Source organism: Cannabis sativa, chromosome 4, assembly GCF_029168945.1.
Source record: "Cannabis sativa cultivar Pink pepper isolate KNU-18-1 chromosome 4, ASM2916894v1, whole genome shotgun sequence".
Lineage (NCBI taxonomy): Eukaryota > Viridiplantae > Streptophyta > Magnoliopsida > Rosales > Cannabaceae > Cannabis > Cannabis sativa.
Genome location: NC_083604.1, coordinates 15383015 through 15398091, shown reverse-complemented (window position 1 = coordinate 15398091; position 15077 = coordinate 15383015).

The window sequence follows — 15077 nt, the reverse complement described above, 5'->3', positions numbered from 1 at the left end:
ATTCTTAAAAAATATACTAAGAAAATAAAAATAAATTATATTTTAAATATTATGAAAAATAAATAAAGAAGTGTGCATAATTTAAAAAAAAAAAATGATATAATATGAGTATAATAGACAAAGAAATTAACACAAAATAATGTAAAAAAGAAAATTCTAAAAAAATATTAACACTAATTTTCTAAAACTATTTTTAGTTTATATTTTTTTTTAATATTGGGGTGCATTTATAATTTTGTGCGGTGAAAATAAAATTTTTCATAAATATAAAGCAAGTTATACAAACATAACTTTATAAATATAATTTTTTAAAAAAATGTATAAATTTCTCACTTTCATTATATATTTTCAAAAATTATAATTAATTAAATAAATATGATATTAAATATATATATTGAAATTATGTTTTAAAACCGCGCGAAGCGCGGCTTTGTTTACTAGTATACATATAAAGAAGAGATATGAGGCAGTGTGACACCCTAAAATCTCTCTAATTAGCATTATTTGTTCTCTCCTTAATTCTCTCATTTTTTTTAATTTTTTATTAGTTTTATAAATATTAATTAATATAAAAATATATTTTTATTTATTTTCTCCATAGTTCTTTTATTTTTTTATTTTATTTTTTCAAAAAATAATAACTCTTTTTTTTTTCAGGCCTTTTTTCTTCTCTTCATCACGTTTTATTTTTATTTTTTGAAATTAAGATTGATGTATTTTCTTTTTTTTTTTGTACTTTTGGCTTTTTTTAAACAAAATTGAAAAAAAAAAATAGGACATTTAAAAATGACATTTTAAATTAAAAAAATTGTTAACTCCAAAATCTTTGGCTATAACATTTTTATCCTTTTGGCCTTTTTTTTTAAAAAAAAAAATTAAGATATTTAAAAATGATATATTTTAAAATTTTGATAACTCCAAAATCTATCATCATGTTTTGACTTTTTACCTTTATTTTTTTTTAGGATATTTAAAAAATGATTATACTATAAGTGAAATACGGTGAAGACAACTGTTTTGAAATTATTTGTAATTTTTTTAGATCTCAATTTTGTGTGAGGATTTTTCGTTCATTATCTTTTTTATATTGATTAATTTTAGTAAAAAAGTTTAATATGGATGAAAGTTCAGGGGGCATAATTTAGTACATGTCAAAGTTCTAAGGGCATGATTTGGTAGATATCAAAGTCTCGGGAAGAAGATTTAGTACATAAACAATCATTGAAATAGTAAAATTGAATAAAATTAGACAAAAGTCCTTAAATCCAACAATCTCAATAGTTTATGTAATGACCGCTCTAGTAATGTGGATTAGAAAAGGCAATTAGCACTAATTTTATTATTTTATTATTATTTGTGAATTAATTTATTTGTGGACCCCAATATTTAGAAATAAATGTTAGAGTTATAATTTCTCAATTCCGGAGATTTTATTAAACTCTAGGGGTATTATTTAGCTTATATGTGAAATATGTTAATTTTGTAATTTTTGCTCGGCGACAACGGAAAATGCGATGGATGGCTAGATAATCACATGAGTAAGTTTAGAACCCTATTTTATGGTGGGGAATATTTTAGAGAAAATATTTTATCGGGATTGAGCGGGGTTATGGAATTGACCATTTTGCCCCTAGTTTCAAAGAAATACCCTAGTTTAAGTCTAAGGGCTTTTTAGTCTTTTGTTAATGGTGGATTAGGTGGCTGCCATGGGTGTGTGACACCTAGCACATTTGTTTTCAGCATGATTTAATTAAAACCTTTTGAGAAATTAAGAGATAAAGAAGAAAAAAAAATTGGAAATTGGATTATCTCTTGAATTCTCTCTCTCTTGCTTTCGGCTGGGGCAACTAAGGACCTAAACCAGAATTTTTCATCTTGTTTTTCTGGGATTTAGCAAGGAATCAAGGAGGATTTAACTAAGGTAAGCCCTAGAACTCTTGCTTATGTAATTTTTGAGCTTTTTACTTAGTTTGAACATGTGATTTTGGGAGTAAGTGGCTGTTAGGTTTAGGTAGGTTTAGGATTCGAATTTTAGGGCTCTTTTGAGTTGATTTTAGCTCCTAGTAGCTGGTTTTGCAGTGTGTTGTTGATTTTATTCAAGTTTAAGTTCTAAGAGCAAAGCTTTGTTCATTAATGGCAACTTGAGTTGTGATGGTTTGTTCTGTGAATTGCTGCCTGGAAATCATTGTATATGCATTGTATAGGTATACTGGAGAGTTTGGTAAAGTTTGGGATTGATTTGAATCAAGGGGGATAAATTTTTGGTTCCCAGCAGATGAACCGGAATTCCGGTTCTGGGTGGTCTATACCAATCGGTCGACCGGTTGGTGACCCAGAACCGGGATGCCGGTTGGGAACCGGTTGACCTGTTGGGGGATTTTCCAGAACCCTAGTTTTGGCCAATTTGGAGATATTTAGGGTATTGCCATGATGTTTATCGATAGGGAAACTTTTAGTTTCAAGTTTTAAGTCCCGGAAAGTGATTTAGCGAGTCACTCATCTGTATTACTATTATTGTGATTAGGGCATCCATCTAGCACGTGAATTCCGTTCAGGTCGGCCAGCACACTTGAATTCGGAAAACAGGTAAGAACTGTGTATAATGTATGATGTGATTATCTGAATGTATGTATATGTGTTTATATATGCATGCTTGAATTATGCTAAACACTACCAACACTTGTATGAATAAGTTATAGAGTGTATTGGTACAGTGATTGTTGTTAATTTGAGTACGATACAGTGATACCAACACAGGCATAGGAAAATGCTAAGGTGTGTGGTACATCACTCAGTGTTACTCAGTGATCGGGATAAACCCTACCAACACTCGTACAGTGAGGTACGATGTGTATGTGGTATAGTGGTTGTACCCTGGTATTGAACGTTCATACTCATCTGTTAAGCTCTGTAGATAGGTGTATGGGCGCCTATCTACAGGTCGAAAATTATATGGTATGTTATATGCATTTCTTACTGAGTCTGTTGACTCACAGTTTCTACTTCCATGTGTAGGTAAAGGAAAGGCGAAGGCTGAACAGGAATGAACCTGAGCTCGGGTGAGATTGTACATGCCGGCGGGGCCGCGACTTTGGAGTGTTCGGTCTCGGGACATCTGGGAGTTGTATTTTGAAAGTTGCTGTGCGACCTGTAAATCTGTATATTTTGGATTGTATGTTTGAAAAGTAAAGTTTGTAAAGTTTTTAAAAATCGGGATCCCGGCACTTGTAAATATTTTATTAAATTACAAAGTTTAGTATTTAATGCAAAAGTTTTAATTTGACACGTTTTTCGAGGAATTTCTTTGATTAGCAAAGATTGCACAATTATTGAAAAAGCACTGTAGCGTGCCTTAGCATTAGGGCGTTACAATTTTGGTATCAGAGCCGCCAGGTTTGTCTACCGAAGCTTGCTATGACATGTACAATCTTCATCAGAGAAAGCTCGGTTCACGGTTCAGTAAGCCCGTACTTGTTTAGTATTTTAAATAAGTGTGATGTGAAAGCATGTTAGGAAGCATATTAGATTTAAATTAAATATATTTCCTTAAAAAGAAAAGAAAGTGTGTTGCCTTTAAGTTATTAAGAGCGGTGTTAATTTTGATCGCTGTCTAACCTGCCTGGCTTATGGGTTCGCAGGCTAAGTCCTATTAAATGGACGCCCCGCGAAATACAAGAAGTCAGGGTGGCATGGTTGAGACCGGAGGCGGTCAGGGGAATCCTCAAAATCCTCGTGGTCGCGGCCGTGGCCGTGGCAGAGCTCAGGGTGGTCGCCCTGTAAATCCACCTCAAGCTCCTCCTGATTGGGAGCAAAGATTTGCTGAAATGCAAGAGAGAATTCGTCAGCAAGATGAAGAGATCCAAAGATTGAGGCAGCAGGGTCCTCCTGCCGTGCCTCCTCAAGAAGTCCAGGCCGTTGCAGTTCCTGCGGTGCCAGCAGAACAACCTGTTGTTGGCAACCGTATGGAGCCGTTGTATGAAAGATTCCGGAAACAGGCACCTCCAGTGTTTCTGGGAGGCCCTGATGTGATGAAGGCCGAGCAGTGGCTTTCAATGATTGAACGCATCCTTAATTTCATGGGAGTGGTTGGAAATGACCGGGTGACCTGCGCCACTTTCCAGTTTCAGGAAGATGCCCTCGTGTGGTGGGAATTGATAACCCTCACTCGGGACGTCACGCTGATGACCTGGGAGGAATTTAGGGAGTTATTTAACTCCAAGTATTACAATGAAGCGGTCCGCAGTGCAAAGCGGAAAGAGTTCACTGATCTAGTTCAGACTGAGGGAATGTCAGTCACTGAGTACACAACGAAATTTGATCGGTTGGCTAAGTTGGCGGCGGGAATTGTGCCCACGGACTTTAGTAAGAAAGAAAAATACTTAACGGGTTTGAGTGCAAAAATCCGACATGATCTGGTTATTACCACTACTGAAGCAACCACGTATGCAGATATGGTTGAGAAGGCTTTGAGAGCCGAGGGTGCAGTAAAATTTCTTCAGGAGCCCCGGGTGACTCCGAGTGTTGGTGGAACCCCCACTGTTCCTACTCCTGTTTATGGTAGGGATGGTGGTGACTCCACCACTGAGCAGAAAAGAAAAGTTGTTCCAGCTTCTGGTGGCTCGGGGCAAAGCAAGCGGTTCCGTGGGAACCAAGGCAGAGGAGGACGTCAGGGTTACTCTTATCCTGAGTGTCCAAGGTGCAAGAAACATCATCCGGGAGAGTGTAACCGGAAGACATGCTTCCTGTGTGGCATGGTGGGGCATTTCAAGAAAGATTGCCCCCAGGCAAAGAAAGAGGAGCCGAAAGCTGAGGTGAAACCGGTTCCTGCTCGTGTGTTTGCCATTACCCAAGCTGATGCTGCAGCCAGTCCTTCATGTGACAGGTCAGCTTCCCGTCAACAACTTGTTATTTACAGTATTATTTGACTCGGGAGCTACACGTTCATATGTGGCTACAAGGGTGATTGATCTTTTGGGTAGGCCTTGTGATATTTTAGAAAGAGGGTTCGGAACCCTAATGCCTAACGGGGAATTGGTTATCTCTAATAGGCGTATTAGGTCTATGCCGATTAGGATCGAAGATAGGGAATTGAGTACTGACCTTATAGAATTGAAATTAACTGAGTTTGATATTATACTGGGAATGGATTTTCTATCCAAGTATTCGGCCAGTATAGATTGTAGGCGTAAAATGGTGACTTTTCAGCCGGAAGGTGAAGATCCATTTGTTTACGTTGGATCGGTTCAGGGGTCTCGGATCCCAGTTATTTCTGTGTTGAGAGCTAGGGATTTACTATGCAATGGTTGTGTAGGATTTCTAGCGGTAGTTTTTGACTCCAGCAGACCTGAAACATTTGGGCCTGAGGTAGTCCGGGTGGTGAAAGATTTTCTTGATGTGTTTCCCGAGGAATTGCCGGGATTGCCGCCACAGCGAGAGATTGACTTTGTAATTGATTTGGCACCTGGAGTCGAACCTGTTTCTAAAGCTCCATATAGGATGGCTCCAGCGGAACTCAAGGAGCTTAAGTTGCAACTTCAGGGGATGCTTGATATTGGGTTTATTCGACCCAGTGTGTCGCCCTGGGGAGCTCCGGTTCTTTTTGTGAAAAAGAAAGATGGTTCCCTCAGAATGTGTATTGATTATCGGGAACTAAACAAGCTGACGATTAAGAACAAGTACCCGTTGCCTAGGATCGATGATCTGTTTGATCAGCTTCAGGGAAAGACAGTGTTTTCGAAGATTGATTTACGGTCTGGTTATCATTAACTCAGAATTCGGGAGGAGGACATACCGAAGACTGCTTTTAGAACCAGATATGGGCACTATGAGTTTCCGGTAATGTCATTCGGATTGACTAATGCTCCTGCGGCCTTTATGGATCTCATGAATAGGGTGTTCAAGGATTTCCTCGATAACTGCATTATAGTATTTATCGATGACATTCTTGTATACTCTCAGTCAGAAGAGGAGCACGAGCATCATCTTCGAATGGTGTTACAGCGACTTAGGGATCACAAGTTTTATGCCAAGTTCAAAAAGTGTGAATTCTGGTTGTCCGAGGTATCCTTTCTGGGTCATATTGTTGGGAAGAGTGGAATTATGGTCGATCCAAACAAGATAGAATCAGTGAAGAATTGGCCGAGGCCCAAGTCTGTAACAGAAATTAGAAGTTTTCTCGGGTTAGCAGGGTATTATCGACGTTTCGTCGAAGGATTTTCTAAACTTTCTATGCCCTTAACCGAATTGACCAAGAAAAATCAGAGATTTGTGTGGTCAGATAAGTGTGAGTCAAGCTTTCAAGAGTTGAAGCAGCGTTTGATAACAGCTCCGGTGTTAGCTTTACCATCAGATCAAGAGAAATTTGTTGTGTATTGTGATGCATCCAGACAGGGTCTGGGATGTGTTCTGATGCAAGCTGACAGAGTCATAGCTTATGCCTCTCGTCAACTGAAGGATTATGAGCAGCGTTATCCAACTCATGATTTAGAGCTCGCTGCTGTGGTTTTTGCTTTAAAGATTTGGCGACATTATCTTTACGGTGAAAAGTGTGAGATTTATACGGATCATAAAAGTCTTAAATACTTTTTCACCCAAAAAGATTTGAATATGAGGCAGAGAAGGTGGTTGGAGTTAGTTAAAGACTACGATTGCGAAATATTGTATCACCCCGGGAAAGCCAATGTTGTGGTTGATGCTCTGAGCAGAAAGGGTCCCGGGCAAGTATGCACTACGGTTATGATAGCCCCACAACTAGCCTCAGAAATGGTTAGTGCAGGAATTGAGTTCGTGGTCGGAAAATTACACAATTTAACCCTCCAATCCGATCTGCTGGAAAGAATCAGAAGGGCACAACTAGAAGATCCCGAACTAGTTAAAGTTCGAGATGAAGTAGTGGCTGGTCGGCCTAGAGGTTTTTCAATCTCGAGCAGTGGAATGTTGTTATATAAAGCTCGAGTTTGTGTTCCTAGTGTTGATGAGCTTAAGAAAGAGATACTTGATGAAGCTCACACCACGCCTTATTCGTTACTGTCAGGAACCACCAAGATGTATCAGGATTTGAAACCCTACTTCTGGTGGTATGGGATGAAAAGAGACGTGGTGGACTATGTGTCCAAGTGTTTAACCTGCCAGCAGATTAAGGCTGAACATCAGAGGCCGGCAGGGTTATTGCAACCTTTAGTCCTTCCAGAATGGAAGTGGGAGGACATTGCAATGGACTTTGTAACTGGATTACCTAGAACTACAGGGATGTATGATTCTGTATGGGTCATTGTGGATAGATTTACCAAGTCGGCTCACTTTCTACCAGTGAAAGTTACCTATTCAGTGGATCAGTATGCTGAATTGTATGTGAAGGAGATAGTTCGTCTCCATGGAGCCCCTAAATCTATTGTGTCAGATAGGGATCCAAAGTTCACATCGAAGTTTTGGGTGAGTCTTCAGAAGGCTATGGGTACCAAGTTAAAGTTTAGTACAGCCTTTCACCCTCAGACTGATGGTCAGTCAGAAAGAACTATCCAGATTTTGGAAGACCTACCGCGAGCTCCGTGTCATGGACTTTGAGGGTTCATGGAGTAAGTACTTGCCTTTAATTGAATTCTCCTACAACAACAGCTACCAAAGTACAATAGGGATGGCTCCCTATGAGATGTTATACGGTAGAAAATGTCGTTCTCCTATTCATTGGGACGAGACAGGAGAAAGGAAGTACTTGGGTCCAGAGTTGGTGCAAAAGACCAATGAAGCTATTGATAAGATCAAGGCTCGGATGCTTGCTTCTCAAAGCAGGCAGAAAAGTTATGCTGATCCGAAGCGCAGAGATGTCACATTTCAGGCAGGGGAACATGTTTTCCTGCGAGTTTCACCCATGAAGGGTATTCGGCGCTTCGGGAAGAAGGGTAAATTAAGCCCTAGGTTCATTGGGCCATTTCAGATACTCGAGAAGGTCGGGCAGGTAGCGTATCGGCTAGCCTTACCACCAGCATTATCAGCTGTTCATGACGTATTTCATATCTCTATGTTAAGGAAATACGTGTCAGACCCGACTCATGTCTTGAGTTATGAAGCCCTTGAACTACAACCAGACTTATCCTATGAAGAGCAACCTGTTCAGATTCTGGATAGAAAAGAAAAAGTTCTTCGCAACAAGACTATTGCACTGGTTAAGGTGCTCTGGAGGAACAGTAAGGTGGAAGAAGCCACCTGGGAATTGGAGTCAGATATGAGGACTCAACATCCAGAGCTATTCAGGTTAGATTTCGGGGACGAAATCCTATTAACGGGGGGATAATTGTAATGACCGCTCTAGTAATGTGGATTAGAAAAGGCAATTAGCACTAATTTTATTATTTTATTATTATTTGTGAATTAATTTATTTGTGGACCCCAATATTTAGAAATAAATGTTAGAGTTATAATTTCTCAATTCCGGAGATTTTATTAAACTCTAGGGGTATTATTTAGCTTATATGTGAAATATGTTAATTTTGTAATTTTTGCTCGGCGACAACGGAAAATGCGATGGATGGCTAGATAATCACATGAGTAAGTTTAGAACCCTATTTTATGGTGGGGAATATTTTAGAGAAAATATTTTATCGGGATTGAGCGGGGTTATGGAATTGACCATTTTGCCCCTAGTTTCAAAGAAATACCCTAGTTTAAGTCTAAGGGCTTTTTAGTCTTTTGTTAATGGTGGATTAGGTGGCTGCCATGGGTGTGTGACACCTAGCACATTTGTTTTCAGCATGATTTAATTAAAACCTTTTGAGAAATTAAGAGATAAAGAAGAAAAAAATTGGAAATTGGATTATCTCTTGAATTCTCTCTCTCTTGCTTTCGGCTGGGGCAACTAAGGACCTAAACCAGAATTTTTCATCTTGTTTTTCTGGGATTTAGCAAGGAATCAAGGAGGATTTAACTAAGGTAAGCCCTAGAACTCTTGCTTATGTAATTTTTGAGCTTTTTACTTAGTTTGAACATGTGATTTTGGGAGTAAGTGGCTGTTAGGTTTAGGTAGGTTTAGGATTCGAATTTTAGGGCTCTTTTGAGTTGATTTTAGCTCCTAGTAGCTGGTTTTGCAGTGTGTTGTTGATTTTATTCAAGTTTAAGTTCTAAGAGCAAAGCTTTGTTCATTAATGGCAACTTGAGTTGTGATGGTTTGTTCTGTGAATTGCTGCCTGGAAATCATTGTATATGCATTGTATAGGTATACTGGAGAGTTTGGTAAAGTTTGGGATTGATTTGAATCAAGGGGGATAAATTTTTGGTTCCCAGCAGATGAACCGGAATTCCGGTTCTGGGTGGTCTATACCAACCGGTCGACCGGTTGGTGACCCAGAACCGGGATGCCGGTTGGGAACCGGTTGACCTGTTGGGGGATTTTCCAGAACCCTAGTTTTGGCCAATTTTGAGATATTTAGGGTATTGCCATGATGTTTATCGATAGGGAAACTTTTAGTTTCAAGTTTTAAGTCCCGGAAAGTGATTTAGCGAGTCACTCATCTGTATTACTATTATTGTGATTAGGGCATCCATCTAGCACGTGAATTCCGTTCAGGTCGGCCAGCACACTTGAATTCGGAAAACAGGTAAGAACTGTGTATAATGTATGATGTGATTATCTGAATGTATGTATATGTGTTTATATATGCATGCTTGAATTATGCTAAACACTACCAACACTTGTATGAATAAGTTATAGAGTGTATTGGTACAGTGATTGTTGTTAATTTGAGTACGATACAGTGATACCAACACAGGCATAGGAAAATGCTAAGGTGTGTGGTACATCACTCAGTGTTACTCAGTGATCGGGATAAACCCTACCAACACTCGTACAGTGAGGTACGATGTGTATGTGGTATAGTGGTTGTACCCTGGTATTGAACGTTCATACTCATCTGTTAAGCTCTGTAGATAGGTGTATGGGCGCCTATCTACAGGTCGGAAATTATATGGTATGTTATATGCATTTCTTACTGAGTCTGTTGACTCACAATTTCTACTTCCATGTGTAGGTAAAGGAAAGGCGAAGGCTGAACAGGAATGAACCTGAGCTCGGGTGAGATTGTACATGTCAAGCAGCGCGACCTGGAGTGTTCGGTCTCGGGACATCTGGGAGTTGTATTTTGAAAGTCGCTGTGCGACCTGTAAATCTGTATATTTTGGATTGTATGTTTGAAAAGTAAAGTTTGTAAAGTTTTTAAAAATCGGGATCCCGGCACTTGTAAATATTTTATTAAATTACAAAGTTTAGTATTTAATGCAAAAGTTTTAATTTGACACGTTTTTCGAGGAATTTCTTTGATTAGCAAAGATTGCACAATTATTGAAAAAGCACTGTGGCGTGCCTTAGCATTAGGGCGTTACAGTTTAGGGGGCATTTTCAATGGCCTTAAAAGTTCAGGGGGCATGATTTGGTACATCTCAAAGTTCAGGAGCAAAAATCCTAATTAGCCTCTTTTTTATGTTTCTCTTTTAATTTTTTTCTTCGTTGATTAATAACTCTTCTATATTTAGTATACATATTTTTATTAATTTTGATACTCTCAAATTACTTCCTAACTATTTATTTATTCTCATAATTAATTGGACTAGCAAAGTCATCTATATATCTACTTCTAGAAGACGCCGAAATTTGATTCAAAAGCTTAAAGATTCAGCTGGTGTTTGGGTGGATTGGAAAGGTCGACTTCCTTCGGTCATGGTGGATTATTTTTCCACTTTGTTTACTGCTTCAGCCGTGTCTGACGAGGAGGTCATTCATTGTGTTCCTTCGGCTGTTACTAGTGTACACAACAATCGGTTGTTAGAACCGGTTTCAGATGATGAGGTTCGTCGCGCTCTTTTTCAAATGCATCCGGACAAATCTCCGGGTCCTGATGGGATGACACCGGGTTTTTATCAAAAATGTTGGAGCACTGTAAGTAATGATATTATCACTCTTGTGAAGAATTTCTTTGTTGTTGGTTCTTTTCCAAGAGAGTTAAATCATACTAATATTGTGCTTATTCCTAAGAAAAAACATCCGGAGTCTATGACTGATTTGCGCCCTATATCTCTGTGTAATGTGCTTTATAAGATAATTTCAAAAGTGTTAGCAAACCGGTTTAAAGAGGTCTTGCCTGTGGTGATCTCAAGTCATCAAAGTGCTTTTCTTCCGGGCCGATTAATTTCTGATAACATCATGGTTGCTTTTGAAATTATGCATTATTTGAAGAGGAAGAGAGTAGGGAAGGAGGGATTTATGGCGATTAAACTTGATATGAGTAAAGCATACGATCGGGTTGAGTGGAGTTTTATTGAGAACATGTTACTGCGTATGGGTTTTGTTCAACATTGGGTTCAGTTGATCATGTTCTGTGTGACTACGGTCTCGTATAATGTAACTCATGGTGGTCATTCTATGGGGCCGATTACTCCGACAAGAGGGTTGCGTCAAGGAGATCCATTGTCTCCTTATTTGTTCTTGATTTGTGCGGAGGGTCTCTCCTTGTTGTTGAAGCACTATGAGAGGCATCATTGGTTAACTGGTTGTCGTGTTGCTCGGGGTGCACCTATGGTTTCTCACATGCTTTTTGCGGATGACAGCTATGTGTTTTGTAAGGCCAATGACAATGAGGCTCAGAGTGTGTTGCGGCTATTACATAGTTATGAGCTTGCTTCGGGTCAACAGGTAAATTTTGCTAAATCCTCTGTTTTCTTTAGCGAAAATGTTACTTCGGGTGTTCGTGATCATGTGTGTGGTCTTATGCGTTTAAATGCCGCTTCAGATGATAGCTTTTACTTGGGTCTTCCTTGCATTATGGGAAGGAATAAAAATGCCATTCTTGGCTTTTTGAAGTAAAAAATGAAGAAGAAGATTTTTAGTTGGGGGACTAAGTTTTTGTCTAAAGCTGGAAAAGAAGTGTTGATAAAGTCTGTGGCTCAAGCGCTTCCTAATTATGCAATGAGTGTTTTTCTTTTAACTCAAGAAATTTGCTCAAGCCTTGAAGGGATGATGGCGAAGTTTTAGTGGAAATCCCAATCAAATTCATCTAGCAAAGGTGTAAGTTGGGTTAGTTGGAAGAAGCTTTGTCAACATAAACATTTTGGTGGTCTTGGCTTTTGTGACCTTCGGGACTATAATCTCTCTTTTTTGGGAAAACAAGGTTGGCGATTGCTTACTATGGAGGACACTCTAGTGGCGAGAATTTATAAGGCACGATATTACCCGCATGGTTCGTTTCTTAATGCCGAGTTGGGACCAAATCCGAGCTTTATTTAGAGAAGCATTTGGGCTGCTCAAGAGCTTGTAAAAACCGGTGCAAGAAGGGCTATTGCTAGTGGCTCTTCGATTAGTATTTTACTTGACCCTTGGCTTCCAAATGAATCTAATCCTTTTGTTTTGACTAATAATCCTGGACTGGTTGATCAAAATGTCTCGAGCTTGATGGTAGTTGGGGAAAGATCTTGGGATATTGATCTCCTTAATGATATGTTTGAAGAGAGAGATATTCACTTGATTAGAAGCATTCAACTTTCTCATTCTCGGGATGTAGATGGGTGGTATTGGAATATGGAGTCCTTGGGTTTCTACTCGGTTAAAAGTGCCTACAAGTTCCTTCAATCATCAAGAGGGAACTGGTTGTTTTTGCAAGATGGGAATTGTTGGAAGCACTTATGGCAGCTGCCCATTCCTCCCAAAGTTCACCATTTTCTTTGGCGAGCTTGTTCCGGTTGTCTCCCAACTAAGGTACAACTTCAATCCAAACATGTAAATGTCGATCTCTTGTGTCCTTTATGTAATATACATATGGAGACTATTGTACATGTTTTGTTGGACTGTCCTTTTTCCTGTTCCTGCTGGGCTCTTACGGCTGTAAACCAGTCAGCTACTGGTGCAATTGCCGACTTCAGCAGCTGGTTTTTCGAGCTGCTAGCTGATGGCCGTGAGGTGTTGATTGCTGAAGCTACGATGGTGTGTTGGAGTATTTGGAATGCTCGCAACGAAGTGCAATGGAATCACAAGTCTCGGTCCGCTTTGGAGGTGGTAAAGTCGGCAAAGAATATCCTTGGCCAATGGAAAATTACTAAATTTGAATCTCCTACTGCTTTATTTGCCACGGGCGATATCTCAAAAAGTAATTGTTGGCGTAAACTTGATGTTTTTACGGTCAAGGTGAATGTCGATGGTGCGACTTTTGAAGCTCACCAAAAATTTGGTTTCGGTTGTGTTGCCCGCGATAACCATGGTAAGCTTATTGAGGCTATTTCTGAGAGTCGATGGGGCTGTGTATCTGCAGAAATAGCTGAGGTCATTGGTATTAAGGAGGCGCTAAGTTGGATAAAGCGCAAAGGTTGGGATAAGGTGGTTGTTGAGTCTGACGCTTTAGTTGTTGTTCAAGCAATTAATAGCTCAGTGCATATGCCATCACAGTTTGGTTTGTTGGTTGAGGACTGTCGTACTATTTTAGCTAGTTTGAATAATGTCCTTATTTCTTATGTTAATCGATCTGCAAATAGGGCTGCCCATTGTGTTGCTAGGGCGTCTTATTTATCGTCAGGTTGTACTTATAATGGTTGTACTTATAATGAGCTAAATGCACCGCTTTCTTTGTGTGACATTGTTAAGGCTGATGCCTGTTAATCTTAATGAAAATCCTTTATTCAAAAAAAAAAAAAAAAAAACAATCATACATATAATATATATGAATAATTATTACTTTTTAATTGTCCAAAATAATAAAAATAATTAAAGTTAATGCAATTAATAATTAATGATGGTGATTAAATTTTTATATGAGATATGAATAATATAGTACTCTGATCATTTTTATATTTTATTTTTTTACTGTTTCATAATTTTGATTGTAGAAAACATTATTGTTTAAAACTCTTTTATGAGTTTATACATGTGAATTTAGTAGAATTTTATCAATTAATTTGTTGTTTATTTTTAGTAAAATTAATATAAACACTTTTTCCTATATTAACATGCCTGGTCAACTAAACAGTCTAACTCGATTTCGAAAAAAACATGTACTTAATAAAATTTAAACAATTAATTTATTTATTTTTAAATATATATATATATATCTCCAACTAACTTAAAATATTCTAAACTTTAAATATCTTCATTATTTTTTAGGAAAAAAAATTATAAGTCTAAATATATAAATATATGACTTAACGGTTTTGTCTTTATTTAATTTTTTTTTTAAGAAAAAACTCTAACTAAGTCTAAAATTTTTTGTTATCAATAATAATAAATTAGCTTATTAATTTAAATTACTAATAATAATAAGAAGAATTATTTTATATACTATTTTTTTTTAACTTTTTATTCAAATTTACGGTTTGGATTTCTAAAGTGGTTGCAACGCTAGTTACAATAGCGGTTTCTATGTATAATTTCGTAAAAATACAAAAAATATTATTTTGAAGTGTAAAAATAAAAAAGTTCCTAATAATAACTTAACTAATTTTATTCAAAAAAAAATAATAACTTAACTAATTAGTAATTATTTTAAAAGGTAAGTGTGAAGTTTCAAAAAAAAAAACATGTAAGTATGAGAAAAATTATTTTGAAATTAATTAATTTTAATAATGGTAATAATAATAATAAATTAACTAATTAATTAAACTAAAACCATATATGTTTGGGGAAAAAAATCGAACTTGGAAATAAACGGCCCAACAAAATAAAGGACTACCAAAAGGCCCACATTAAAAGGCCCATCAAAATAAATACATCCAGGCCTTAGAGTATAAAGGTGGGCCCAACTCGGTATGACCAAACTATCGATCCGGGTTGTCATTCTATAAGGGGGGCACTACGGACAAAAAGGAGGAAAACGATAAATGACAAGAAACGAATAAAGGGAGTGCCGACGGAAACAGAAGAAAAAACAGGAAGGAACGGGTAATCGACGAATCAAAGATTAACTACAAGTAAAATAGTATACCAGGACCCGAAGAGGCACCCGGATACCTTGCCGACGGAGGAAGTACCTAAAACACAACAAAAGGGGACCGAGGTAACACTACTTACGAAATAAAAGCCCCCGGCGGAGGAGAACTCGGATCCCCGCAGA